The sequence below is a fragment of the Arachis hypogaea genome, chromosome 11 (genome assembly GCF_003086295.3).
Source record: "Arachis hypogaea cultivar Tifrunner chromosome 11, arahy.Tifrunner.gnm2.J5K5, whole genome shotgun sequence".
In the NCBI taxonomy this organism is placed as follows: Eukaryota; Viridiplantae; Streptophyta; class Magnoliopsida; order Fabales; family Fabaceae; genus Arachis; species Arachis hypogaea.
This window is the reverse complement of record NC_092046.1, coordinates 60082169-60095592: the sequence shown is the minus strand read 5'-3', so window position 1 is coordinate 60095592 and position 13424 is coordinate 60082169.

Genomic DNA, 13424 nt, shown 5'->3' with positions numbered 1-13424 from the left:
ATTTTGAAAACTTGTGTATGTGAATGAGTGATTTTATATGTTTTTTTCTAGGCTTAACGAGTGTTAGTGTGTGTGGATGAATCTTGTGATATGAAATGAATGTGTGTAAATCAAGGTTCAGAAAATCGGATCGGTCATCAAACTGCTCTAGCTACTAGTTTATTGGTTTATTGGTCTAACCGGTGGTTCAACTAAAACAACCGTTTTAGAATAAAATAATAAATAAATTATAAATAAACATCATAAAATATAATTATAGTCTAACATAAATCTTAAATATCTTCCAAATTTAAAACACTATATAAAATGTCATCAAAATCTATATGAACTTATCAAAATACAAAGTTAAATAGTAAAAAGAGCAATGGTGCAAACAACAACAGTACAACTAGAAATAATCATTAATCAATCCTGAATTAATTTAAAACAGTAGCATAACAAATAATCACTCATAAATTAATTCAAAACAGCAGCATAACAAAATCACTAATCACAAATCACTTATTACAAATTCAAAATTCAAAACACTCAGTGCCATAAGTCCATAACAAAACAGCAACATAAGTGCATAACAAGTTAACAACAGCAGCTTAACAAGTCACTAATTAGTAATCACAAATTCCAAACTCAAATCAGCAGCATTACAAAAGACCCAAGAAAAATCACAAATTCAACCTTGATGAGCGGATAATTTATACGCTTTTTGGCATTGTTTTTACATAGTTTTCAGTATAATTTAGTTAGTTATTATTATATTTCTATTAGTTTTTAAATAAAAATCAAAATTCTGGACTTTACTATGAGTTTGTGTATTTTTCTGTGATTTCAGGTAATTTCTGGCTGAAATTGAAGGAGCTGAGCAAAAATCTGATTCAGGCTGAAAAAGGACTGCAGATGCTGTTGGATTCTGACCTCCCTGCACTCAAAGTGGATTTTCTGGAGCTACAAAACTCTAAATGGCGCGCTCTCAATTGCGTTGGAAAGTAGACATCCAGAACTTTCTAGAAATATATAATAGTTCATACTTTGCTCAAGGATAGACAATGTAAACTGGCGTTCAACGCCAGTTCCATGTTGCAGTCTGGCGTCAAACGCTAGAAATAGGTTACAAATGGGAGTTGAACGCCAGAAACAGGTTACAACCTGGCGTTTAACTCCAGAAACAGCCTAGGCACGTGAGAAGCTTAAGTCTCAGCCCCAGCACACACCAAGTGGACCCCAAAAGTGGATTTCTGCACCATCTATCATAGCTTATTCATTTTCTGTAAACCTAGGTTACTAGTTTAGTATTTAAACAACTTTTAGAGGTCTATTTTCGCATCTCATGATATTTTTAGATCTGAACTTTGTACTCTTTGACGGCATGAGTCTCTAAACTCCATTGTTGGGGGTGAGGAGCTCTGCTGTGTCTCGATGAATTAATGCAAGTATTTCTGTTTTCTATTCAAATACGCTTGTTCCTATCTAAGATGTTCATTCGCGCTTCATTATGACGAAGGTGATGATCCGTGACACTCATCACCATTCTCAACCCATGAATGTGTGCCTGACAACCACCTCTGTTCTACATTAGATTGAATGAGTATCTCTTAGATTCCTTAATCAGAATCTTCATGGTATAAGCTAGAATCCATTGGCAGCATTCATGAGAATCTGGAAAGTCTAAACCTTGTCTGTGGTATTCCGAGTAGGATTCAGGGATTGGACGACTGTGACGAGCTTCAAACTTGCGAGTGCTGGGCGTAGTGACAGACGCAAAAGGATAGTAAATCCTATTCCAGTATGATTGAGAACCGACAGATGATTAGCCGTGCGGTGACAGCGCACCTGGACCATTTTCACTGAGAGGACGGATGGTAGCCATTGACAACGGTGATCCACCAACACACAGCTTGCCATAGGAGGAAACTTGCATGTTTGAAGAGGAGTACAAGAGGAAAGCTGAAATTCAGATGACAAAGCATCTCCAAAACTCCAACATATTATTCATTACTGCATAACAAGTATTTATTTTATGCCCTTTCACCTTTTTACAATTCAAACTAAGAATTATTATTGATATTATATCCTGACTAAGAATTGCAAGATAACCATAGATTGCTCCAAACCAACAATCTCCGTGGGATTCGACCCTTACTCACGTAAGGTATTACTTAAACGACCCAGTGCACTTGCTGGTGAGTTGTGCGAATTTGTAAGAAATAGTAATATTGACATTGACATATACAAATTCGTGCACCAAGTTTTTGGCACCATTGCCGGAAATTGTTCGAGTTTGGACAACTAATGGTTTATTTTGTTGCTTAGATTAGGAAAAATTTTTCTTTTTGATTTAGAGTCTTATGTTATTGTTTTTGGTTGAAAATTTCTTTTTAATCCTTATTTTCTCTTTTTAAATTTTTTGAAAATTTTTATAAACTAATAATTGAGTTTTTCTGTTGAGTTTAGTTTCATATTTTAAGTTTGGTGTCAATTGCATGTTTTAATTTTCTTTTAAATTTTTGAAATTGTGTTCATTTTTTTTCTTTCTTAATCTTCAAGTTGTTCTTGTTTATTTTCCTTGTTTGATCTTTAGTTTTTCTTGTTTTGTGATTTTTCCTGTTTTTCTTGTGCATTTTCGAATTATTAGTATCTAAAAAATATATATTTATTAAATACCTTGTTAAAACACTTTAAATTTATAGCTCAATTGGCTAGAGCGTGATGCTTATGTTCTTAGTAATTGGCTATCTTCTTTTTTAAAAGTTCTTCAAAATTAATTTTTCTTTGAATAAATCTTGTGCCAAACTTTAAGTTTGGTGTTTTCTTGTTGATTTTTCTTTAGTTTTCGAAAATTTTGTTTTGGTTTTCTAAAAATTTTAAGTTTGGTGTTCTATCTTCATGTTCTTGTTGTTCTTGTGAGGCTTCAAAGTGTTCTTGAGTCTTCCTTGTGTTTTGATCTTAAAATTTTTAAGTTTGGTGTTCCTTGGTGTTTCTCTCCAAAATTTTCGAAAATAAGGAGCATTAGATCTAAAAATTTTAAGTTTTGTGTCTTTTTATTATTTTTCTCTTTCCTCATTGAATTCAAAAATATCTTTTTCCTTTATTTTAATTAATTTTTCGGATTTTCCTTTTAAAAATTCAGATTTTATTTTAAAATTTTTTATTTTATCTTATCTTAGTTTTAAAATTTCAAATTCAAATCTTTATCAAAAATCATATCCAAAATTTTTCAAATCTTCTTAATTAAGTAATTATTTTAGTCTTAAATTTTTTTGTTCTTAAATTTTGAATTCTATATTTAATTTCAAACTATTTTATTCTCTTTTCTTTTATTATTTATTTATTCGTTCCTTATTTAAAAAAAATAAATAAAAATATATTCTATTTGCTATTCATATCAATTCCCTTTTCTCCATCATGGATCTAAGTGGAATTGAACAGTCCAGAAGGACTCTGGGGTCATATGCCAATCCCACTACTGCTTCATATGGGAGTAGTATCTGTATACCCTCCATTGGAGTCAGTAGCTTTGAGTTGAATCCTCAGCTCATTATCATGGTGTAGCAAAGTTGCCAGTATTCTGGTCTTCCTCAGGAAGAACTTACAGAGTTTCTGGCACAGTTTTTACAGATTGCTGATACAGTACATGATAAGGAAGTAGATCAAGATGTCTACAGATTATTACTATTTCCATTTACTGTACAAGACCAAGCTAAGAGGTGGTTAAATAACCAACCTAAGGCTAGCATAAGGACATGGAAACAGCTGTCAGAAAAATTCTTGAATCAATACTTCCCTCCAAAACGGATGACACAGCTAAGGCTGGACATCCAAGGCTTTAAACAAGGAGATAATGAATCTTTTTATGATGCCTGGGAAAGATACAGAGAGATGCTAAGAAAATGCCCCTCTGAAATGTTTTCAGAATGGGTGCAGTTAGACATCTTCTATTATGGGCTTACAGAGAAAGCTCAAATTTTTCTAGATCACTCAGCTGGTGGATCTATACACATGAGAGAGACAATTGAAGAGGCTCAAGAGCTTATTGATACAGTTGCCAGAAATCAGCATCTGTACCTAAATAGTGAATCTTCTAAGAAAGAAGAGGCTAAAACAGTAACTGCTGAACTTAGTCCTGCAGAACAAATTACTGAAGTCAATCAGCAATTAGATTTTCTAACAAAATAGCTAGCCGAATTCAAGGAGATATTACAAGATACAAGAATGGCTAATATAAATATGGAAGTACAGTTGAAGCAAATAGAACAGCAGTTATCAAAACCAATAACAGAAGAGTGCCAAGCAGTTCAATTAAGAAGTGGGAAAACATTAAATACCTCACTTCAAGGTAGCAGGAAGCCAAGAACAGAACAAACTGCTACCCAAAATCCCTCTGAGGACAGTAAGAGCCCAGAGAGGAATAACTCTGGCATTCAAACGCCAGAAACATGCAAGGACTTGGCGTCAAACGCCCAATGGAAGCTCAGTTCTGGCGTTCAAACGCCAGGAACAAGTAAGGAGTTGGCGTCCAACGCCACTCTAGCTTCTAACCCTAGCATTCAAATGCCAGTGAGGGATCAGACACACACAAGTGCTGATAACAACCCCTCTAAAAAGGCTTCTCCAACCACCTCTGTAGGAAATAAACCTGCAGCAACTAAGGTTGAGGAATATAAAGCCAAGATACCTTATCCTCAAAAACTCCGCCAAGAGGAGCAGGATAAGCAATTTACTCGCTTTGCAGATTATCTCAGGACTCTTGAAATAAAGATTCCATTTGCAGAGGCACTTGAGCAAATACCTTCTTATGCCAAGTTCATGAAGGAGATCTTGAGTCATAAGAAGGATTGGAGAGAAACTGAAAGAGTTCTCCTCACTAAAGAATGCAGTGCAGTCATTCTGAAAAGATTTCCAGAAATGCTTAAAGATCTCGGGAGCTTTCTGATACCATGCATATTAGAGGGTAATTGCACCAAGACAGCTTTATGTGATCTTGGGGCAAGCATCAACTTAATACCTGCATCCACTATTAGAAAGCTTGGTTTAACTGAAGAAGTTAAACCAACCCGGATATGTCTCCAACTTGCTGATGGGTCCATTAAATACCCATCAGGTGTGATTGAGGACATGATTGTCAGGGTTGGGCCATTCGCCTTTCCCACTGACTTTGTAGTGTTGGAAATAGAGGAGGACAAGAGTGCTACTCTCATTCTAGGAAGACCTTTCCTAGCAACTGGACGAACTCTCATTGATGTCCAAAAGGGGGAAGTAACCCTGAGAGTCAATGAGGATAAGTTTATGTTGAATGCTGTCAAAGCCATGCATCATCCAGACACACCAAAAGACTGCATGAAAGTTGATCTTATTGACTCTTTGGTAGAGGAGGTCAACATGGCTGAGAGTCTCGAATCCGAGCTGGAAGACATCTTTAAAGATGTTCAGCCTGATTTGGAGGGTTCAGAGGAACTGAAAGAGCCTCTGAGATTTCCTCAGGAAGAGGAGAAACCTCCTAAACCCGAGCTCAAGCCATTACCACCATCCCTGAAATATGCATTTCTGGGAGAAGGTGACACTTTTCCAGTGATCATAAGCTCTGCTTTAAACCCACTGGAAGAGTAAGCACTAATTCAAGTGCTGAGGACACACAAGACAGCTCTTGGGTGGTCCATAAGTGACCTTAAGGGCATAAGCCCAGTTAGATGCATGCACAAAATCCTATTGGAGGATGATGCTAAGCTAGTGGTTCAACCACAGAGGCGGCTAAATCCAGCCATAAAGGAAGTGGTGCAGAAAAAGGTCACCAAATTACTGGAGGCTGGGATTATTTACCCTATTTCTGATAGCCCCTGGGTGAGCCCTGTTCAAGTTGTTCCCAAGAAGGGAGGCATGACAGTGGTTCATAATGAAAAAAATGAACTGGTTCCTACAAGAACAGTTACCGGGTGGCGCATGTGTATTGACTACAGGAGGCTCAATACAGCCACCAGAAAGGATCATTTTCCTTTACTATTCATAGACCAGATGCTAGAGAGGCTAGCAAGCCATGAATATTACTACTTTTTGGATGGCTATTCAGGTTACAACCAAATTGCAGTAGATCCTCAGGACCAAGAGAAAACTGCATTCACATGTCCTTCTGGAGTGTTTGCCTATAGAAGGATGCCTTTTGGTCTGTGTAATGCACCTGCAACTTTTCAGAGGTGCATGCTCTCTATCTTCTCTGATATGGTAGAAAAATTTTTGGAAGTCTTCATGGATGACTTTTCAGTATTTGGAGACTCATTTAGCTCCTGCCTTAACCATTTAGCACTTGTTCTGAAAAGATGCCAAGAGACAAACCTAGTTTTAAACTGGGAAAAATGTCACTTTATGGTGACTGAAGGAATTGTCCTTGGGCATAAAATTTCAAACAAGGGAATAAAGGTGGATCAAGCTAAAGTGAAAGTAATTGAAAAATTACCACCCCCTGCTAATGTTAAGGCAATCAGATGCTTTCTGGGGCATGCAGGATTCTACAGGAGGTTTATAAAGGATTTTTCAAAAATTGCAAAACCCCTGAGCAATCTGCTAGCTGCTGACACGCCATTTGTGTTTGACATAGAGTGTCTGCAAGCGTTTGAGACTCTGAAAGCTAAGCTGGTCACAGCACCAGTTATTTCTGCACCAGACTGGACATTACCATTTGAACTAATGTGTGATGCCAGTGACCATGCCATTGGTGCAGTACTGGGGCAGAGGCATGACAAGCTTTTGCATGTCATTTATTATGCTAGCCGTGTTTTAAATGATGCCCAGAAAAATTACACAACCACAGAAAAAGAATTGCTTGCAGTGGTTTATGCCATTGACAAGTTTAGATCATACTTAGTAGGATCAAAAGTGATTGTGTACACTGACCATGCTGCTCTTAAATATCTACTCACAAAGCAGGATTCAAAACCCAGGCTCATAAGATGGGTGTTGCTTCTGCAAGAGTTTGATATAGAAATAAGAGACAGAAAAGGGACAGAGAACCAGGTGGCTGATCATTTGTCCCGGATAGAACCAGTAGAAGGGGAGTTTTCTCCCTCTTTTGAGATCTCTGAGACCTTTCCGAATGAGCATTTGTTTACCTTTCAGGAAACACCATGGTTTGCAGATATTGTGAACTATAAAGCTGCAAGGTTCATACCCAAGGAGTACAGCAGGCAACAAAAGAAAAAATTAATTACTGATGCAAAGTACTACTTGTGGGATGAACCCTATCTCTTTAAGAGATGTGCAGACGGAATAATCCGTAGGTGTGTGCCTAGAGAAGAAGCGCAGAGGATCTTATGGCATTGCCATGGATCATAATATGGAGGCCATTTCGGAGGTGAGCGAACAGCCACCAAGGTCCTCCAATGTGGCTTCTACTGGCCTACACTGTATAGAGATTCCTGAGAGTTTGTACGTAACTGTGACAGTTGCCAAAGAGCTGGTAATCTGCCTCATGGTTACGCTATGCCTCAACAGGGAATCTTGGAGATTGAGTTGTTTGATGTATGGGGAATTGACTTCATGGGACCTTTCCCACCATCATACTCAAACACTTATATTCTGGTGGCAGTTGACTATGTATCAAAATGGGTAGAGGCCGTTGCCACACCCACCAATGATACTAAAACAGTGCTGAAGTTTCTCCAGAAACATATCTTCAGCAGGTTTGGTGTCCCTAGAGTACTAATCAGTGATGGGGGCACTCACTTCTACAACAAACAGCTTTACTCTGCCATGGTCCGGTATGGGATTAGCCACAAGGTGGAAACTCCATATCATCCACAGACAAATGGACAAGCTGAAGTCTCTAACAGAGAACTAAAAAGAATCCTAGAACGGACTGTAAGTACCCGTAGAAAGGATTGGGCAAGAAGCTTGGATGATGCTCTATGGGCTTACAGAACAGCATTCAAGACTTCTATAGGGACCTCTCCATACCAGCTTGTGTATGGTAAGGCCTGTCATCTGCCCGTGGAACTGGAATATAAGGCCTACTGGGCAACTAGATTCCTGAACTTTGATGCCAAATTAGCCGGAGAAAAAAGATTACTCCAGCTAAATGAGCTAGAGGAATTCAGACTCACTGCTTTCAAAAATGCCAAGCTTTATAAGGAGAAATAAAAAAGGTGGCATGACAGAAAGCTGTCATCAAGAGTCTTTGAACCAGGACAAAAGGTTCTATTGTTTAACTCTAGGCTCAGGCTATTCCCTAGGAAATTGAAATCCTGGTGGAAGGGACCATATGTGTTTACAAGTGTATCACCATATGGTTATGTGGAGCTTCAAGACATTGATTCTGATAAGAAGTTCATTGTCAATGGATAGAGAATCAAGCACTATCTTGAAGGCAATGTTGAGCAAGAGTGCTCAAGGCTGAGGCTAGATTAAAAGCTCAGCAAGGTCCAGCTAAAGACAATAAAGAAGCGCTTGCTGGGAGGCAACCCAGCCATTAGCAAAACTTTTTCTGTTATTTTGCCCTATTCCTCATTCTATTTATTTATTTATTTTTAAAGCATATAAGTTCAATGTTAATAAGGTAAAGAGTCAATTGCATAAGGTTCACAGGGTTACAGAAGGATTCAGCACACAAAACAGAGAAAAAGAGCTCACTGGTAAGAAAACGCCAGTAAGAGGCACAACTGGGCGTTAAACGCCCAAAAGGAGCATCTACTGGGCGTTTAACGCCAGTAAAGATAGTCATCTGGGCGTTAAATGCCAGAAATAAGCAGCTTCTGGGCGTTTAATGCCAGATTGACAGCATCCTGGGCGTTCAGGAAAACGCCCAGTAACAAAGGGGTTTCTGGCGTTTAACGCCAGCTAAAAGCAACAGCTGGGCGTTAAATGCCCAAAACAAGCAGCAACTGGGCGTTAAACGCCCAAAACATGCAGCAGTTGGGCGTTTAATGCCAGGATTGTGGGGAGTAGGCAATTTCATTTTCAATTCAAATTTTTTTCATTTTTTATGTTTCAATTCATGATTTCTTGCACAAACATGTTACAAATCCTAATTTTTCAAACCCTTTTTTTTCAAAAAAAAAAATATATCAAATGTATCTTAATTCATAAGCCCTTTTTCTTAATCTTCTTCAAATTATTTTCAAATCCTTTTCAAAACAAATCTATCTCTTTTCACTCTAAAATCTTTTCAAATCATCAATATCTTTTTCAAATCCTCACATCATCTTTTTCAAAATTCAGATTTATCTTTTTCAAATATCTTTCATATCTTTTCAATTTTAAATCATATCTTTTTCCTATCACACTTATCTTTTACAAATTATATCTTCTATCATATCTCCTTCAAAATTTTCGAACCCACCCTCCCTTTTCCCTTTAAATCCTAATTTGGCCTCCCCCTCTCCTCCACAAGTTGCGCTTGGCTCTCCCTCTTTCCCTCTCCTTTCTTTTCTTTTGCTTGAGGACAAGTAAACCTCTAAGTTTGATGTGTTTATCCGTGATCACTAAGCCAATACCCACTAAGATCATGGCTCCCAAGGGAAAACAAACTGACTCAAGAGGCAAGAAGGAGAATATTCCAAAACCACTTTGGAATCAAGGGAAGTTCATAACCAAAGAACATTCAGACCATTTTTACAAAATAATGAGTCTAAGGTCAGTGATCCCAGAAGTTAAATTCGATATGAAAGAAGATGAATATCCGGAGATCCAAGAGCAAATTCGAAACAGGAGCTGGGAAGTCCTAGCTAATCCTGAAACAAAGGTGGGAAGAAACATGGTTCAGGAATTCTATGCTAATCTATGGCAGACAGACAAGCAGAGAATAGCTGGAACCACATTCTATGACTATAGAAATCTAGTCAGAGGGAAGATTGTTCACACCTACCCTGACAAAATAAGGGAGATCTTCAAGCTGCCTCAACTGCAAGATGACCTAGACTCCTTTAATAGGAGAATGATGAGATCAAACCTGGGATTGGACAAAATCCTAGAGGACATATGCCTCCCTGGAGCCAAGTGGACAACCAACACAAAGGGTGCCCCAAACCAACTCAAGAGAGGAGATCTTAAACCAGTTGCCAGAGGCTGGCTGGACTTCATTGGGCGCTCTATACTGCCCACTAGCAACCGCTTTGAGGTCACCATCAGAAGAGCAGTGATGATTCATTGCATTATGCTAGAAAAAGAAGTGGAAGTTCATTAGCTGATTGCTTGTGAGCTTTACAAAATTGCAAACAAGAACTCCAAAGATGCTAAATTGGCTTATCCAAGCTTAGTCTCTCTGCTATGTAAAGATGCTGGAATAAAAATGGGATTAGATAAGTATATCTCAGTTGAGCAACCAATCACCAAAAAGTCTATGGAAGGACTACAAGTGCAGGATGAACCCATCAAGAGTTTGTGTGTTTTTCTGTGATTTCAGGTAATTTCTGGCTGAAATTGAGGGAGCTGAGCAAAAATCTGATTCAGGCTGAAAAAGGACTGCAGATGCTGTTGGATTCTGACCTCCCTGCACTCAAAGAGAAGTTTCTGGAGCTACAAAACTCCAAATGGCACGCTCTCAATTGCGTTGGAAAGTAGACATCCAGGGCTTTCCAGAAATATATAATAGTCCATATTTTGCTCAAGGATAGATGACGTAAACTGGCGTTCAACGCCAGTTCCATGTTGTAGTCTGGCGTCAAACGCCAGAAACAGGTTACAAATGGGAGTTGAACGCCAGAAACAGGTTACAACCTGGTGTTTAACTCCAGAAACAGCCTAGGCACATGAGAAGCTTAAGTCTCAACCCCAGCACACACCAAGTGAGCCCCAGAAGTGGATTTCTGCACCATCTATCATAGCTTATTCATTTTCTGTAAACCTAGGTTACTAGTTTAGTATTTAAACAACTTTTAGAGGTCTATTTTCGTATCTCATGACATTTTTAGATCTGAACTTTGTACTCTTTGACGGCATGAGTTTCTAAACTCCATTGTTGGGGGTGAGGAGCTCTGCTGTGTCTCGATGAATTAATGCAAGTATTTCTGTTTTCTATTCAAATACGCTTGTTCCTATCTAAGATGTTCATTCGCGCTTCATTATGACGAAGGTGATGATCCGTGACACTCATCACCATTCTTAACCCATGAACGTGTGGATGACAACCACCTCCGTTCTACATTATATTGAATGAGTATCTCTTAGATTCCTTAATCAGAATCTTCGTGGTATAAGCTAGAATCCATTGGCAGCATTCATGAGAATCCGGAAAGTCTAAACCTTGTCTGTGGTATTCCGAGTAGGATTCAGGGATTGGACGACTGTGACGAGCTTCAAACTCGCGAGTGCTGGGCGTAGTGATAGACGCAAAAGGATAGTAAATCCTATTCCAGTATGATTGAAAACCGACAGATGATTAGCGGTGCGGTGACAGCGCACCTGGACTATTTTCACTGAGAGGACGGATGGTAGCCATTGACAACGGTGATCCACCAACACACAGCTTGCCATGGGAGGAAACTTGCGTGTTTGAAGAGGAGTACAAGAGGAAAGCTGAAATTCAGATGACAAAGCATCTCCAAAACTCCAACATATTATTCATTACTGCATAACAAGTATTTATTTTATGCCCTTTCACCTTTTTACAATTCAAACTAAGAATTATTATTGATATTATATCCTGACTAAGAATTGCAAGATAACCATAGATTGCTCCAAACCAACAATCTCCATGGGATTCGACCCTTACTCACGTAAGGTATTACTTGGACGACCCAGTGCACTTGCTGGTGAGTTGTGCGAATTTGTAAGAAAAAGTAATATTGACATTGACATATACAAATTCATGCACCAAACCTCAAATCCCTAAAACAGAGTAACACAGACTCAACTTTTCACTAACCTCAAATAAGTAAATCAGTAATCACAAATTTTAAACTCAAATCAGCAGCATTGATCAAACTAAATTTATACCAGTTATCTTCAATTTATTTTTTTGTATTTTGCAACCCCTTGTTCTGTTTTGCAGTTTTGCTTCCTTCCACTTGATCACATTAGATGTATTGAATCCAATTGCCAACCCTTCATCCAATGGCATAGCACCCTTAACTGAAAGCCGCAATTTGGTGCAGCACCACTTGCCCATTAATGTCTCCCACTTCCATATATATATATATATATATATATATATATATATATATATATATATATATATATATATATATATATATATATATATATATATATATATAAGAAACAGAAAAATGAAAGAAACAAAAATATGGAAAAAGAAAGCAATAAAAAAGGGACAAAAATGCCCCAAGATAAAGTAACAATAACAATGCATATGGAGTGTGAACTAAAGAGAATGCATGAGTATATGAAAAAGTGAAAACCATGGGTAGTTAGGTATTGTATTAAGAATTATATAGGTTGTTTTATGTGTTTGGTGAGATCTTAGGTTAATCAAGGATTCAAATTTCAAGCTCACTTGACCATATACATCCCTACCTTTACCCTAGCCCCATTACAACCAATGAACAAGTCCTCATGATACTTGTATGCATGCATTGAGTAATTATTGATTGTTAGATGAAAGATAAATCTTAGAAAGCATGATTGGGGGAAGATTGAGTGATGAACCCTATACACTTGAGCGAATAGAGCGGATACACTTTCAGTGAGGGTTCGATGCTTAACTCCTCGTTCCCAGCTTTCACAAGTATTCATCTCGCGAGTTATATGCACTTCATATTGATGTTCAAATTGGTAGGATTCATGGACTACATGTCACCTTAACCCTATACGCTCATATGTGTTTTTGGAGGATAGATTTACCCTTGACCAAATAGGTAGATACCTTTACATTAGTTGCATGCACTCATTTAGGTAATGTGCATTTCATGAACCCTTTCTTCCCATGGTCTTTGGTCTTTTTAATTTTAGCATGAGGATATGCACGGTTTAAGTGTGGGGAGGTTTGATAAACCACAATTTTATGGTTTATATTGTGTAGAATTTGGGGGGTTTTGTCAATATTTTCCACACTTATTCACATAAATTGCATGGTTTTGTGTTCTCTTCCTAATATTGCTTCATGATGGAAAACATGCTTCTTTTGCCTTAAAATTGCCATATTTTGATCCTCTTTTATTACCATTCGATACCGTGATATGTTTGTTGAGTGATTTCAAAGTTTATAGGGCAAGAATGGCCTAGAAGAGAGAAAGAAAGCATGCAAAAGTGGAAGGAACATGAAGAATTGGATTTTGGGAAATCAGCTGTGACGCACACGTGCACCTCACGCGCACGCGTGGGTGTAGGAAGCTGGGTATGGCACGCGAAGAGTGGCGTATCCGCGTGGATTGGCAAAATCTCCATCGACGCGCACGCGTGCTTGGCGCGCACGCGTGGATCGCGAAATTCAGGCGACACACACGCGTGCATGACGCATACGCGTGACGAGCAGCACGTGACCTCATTAA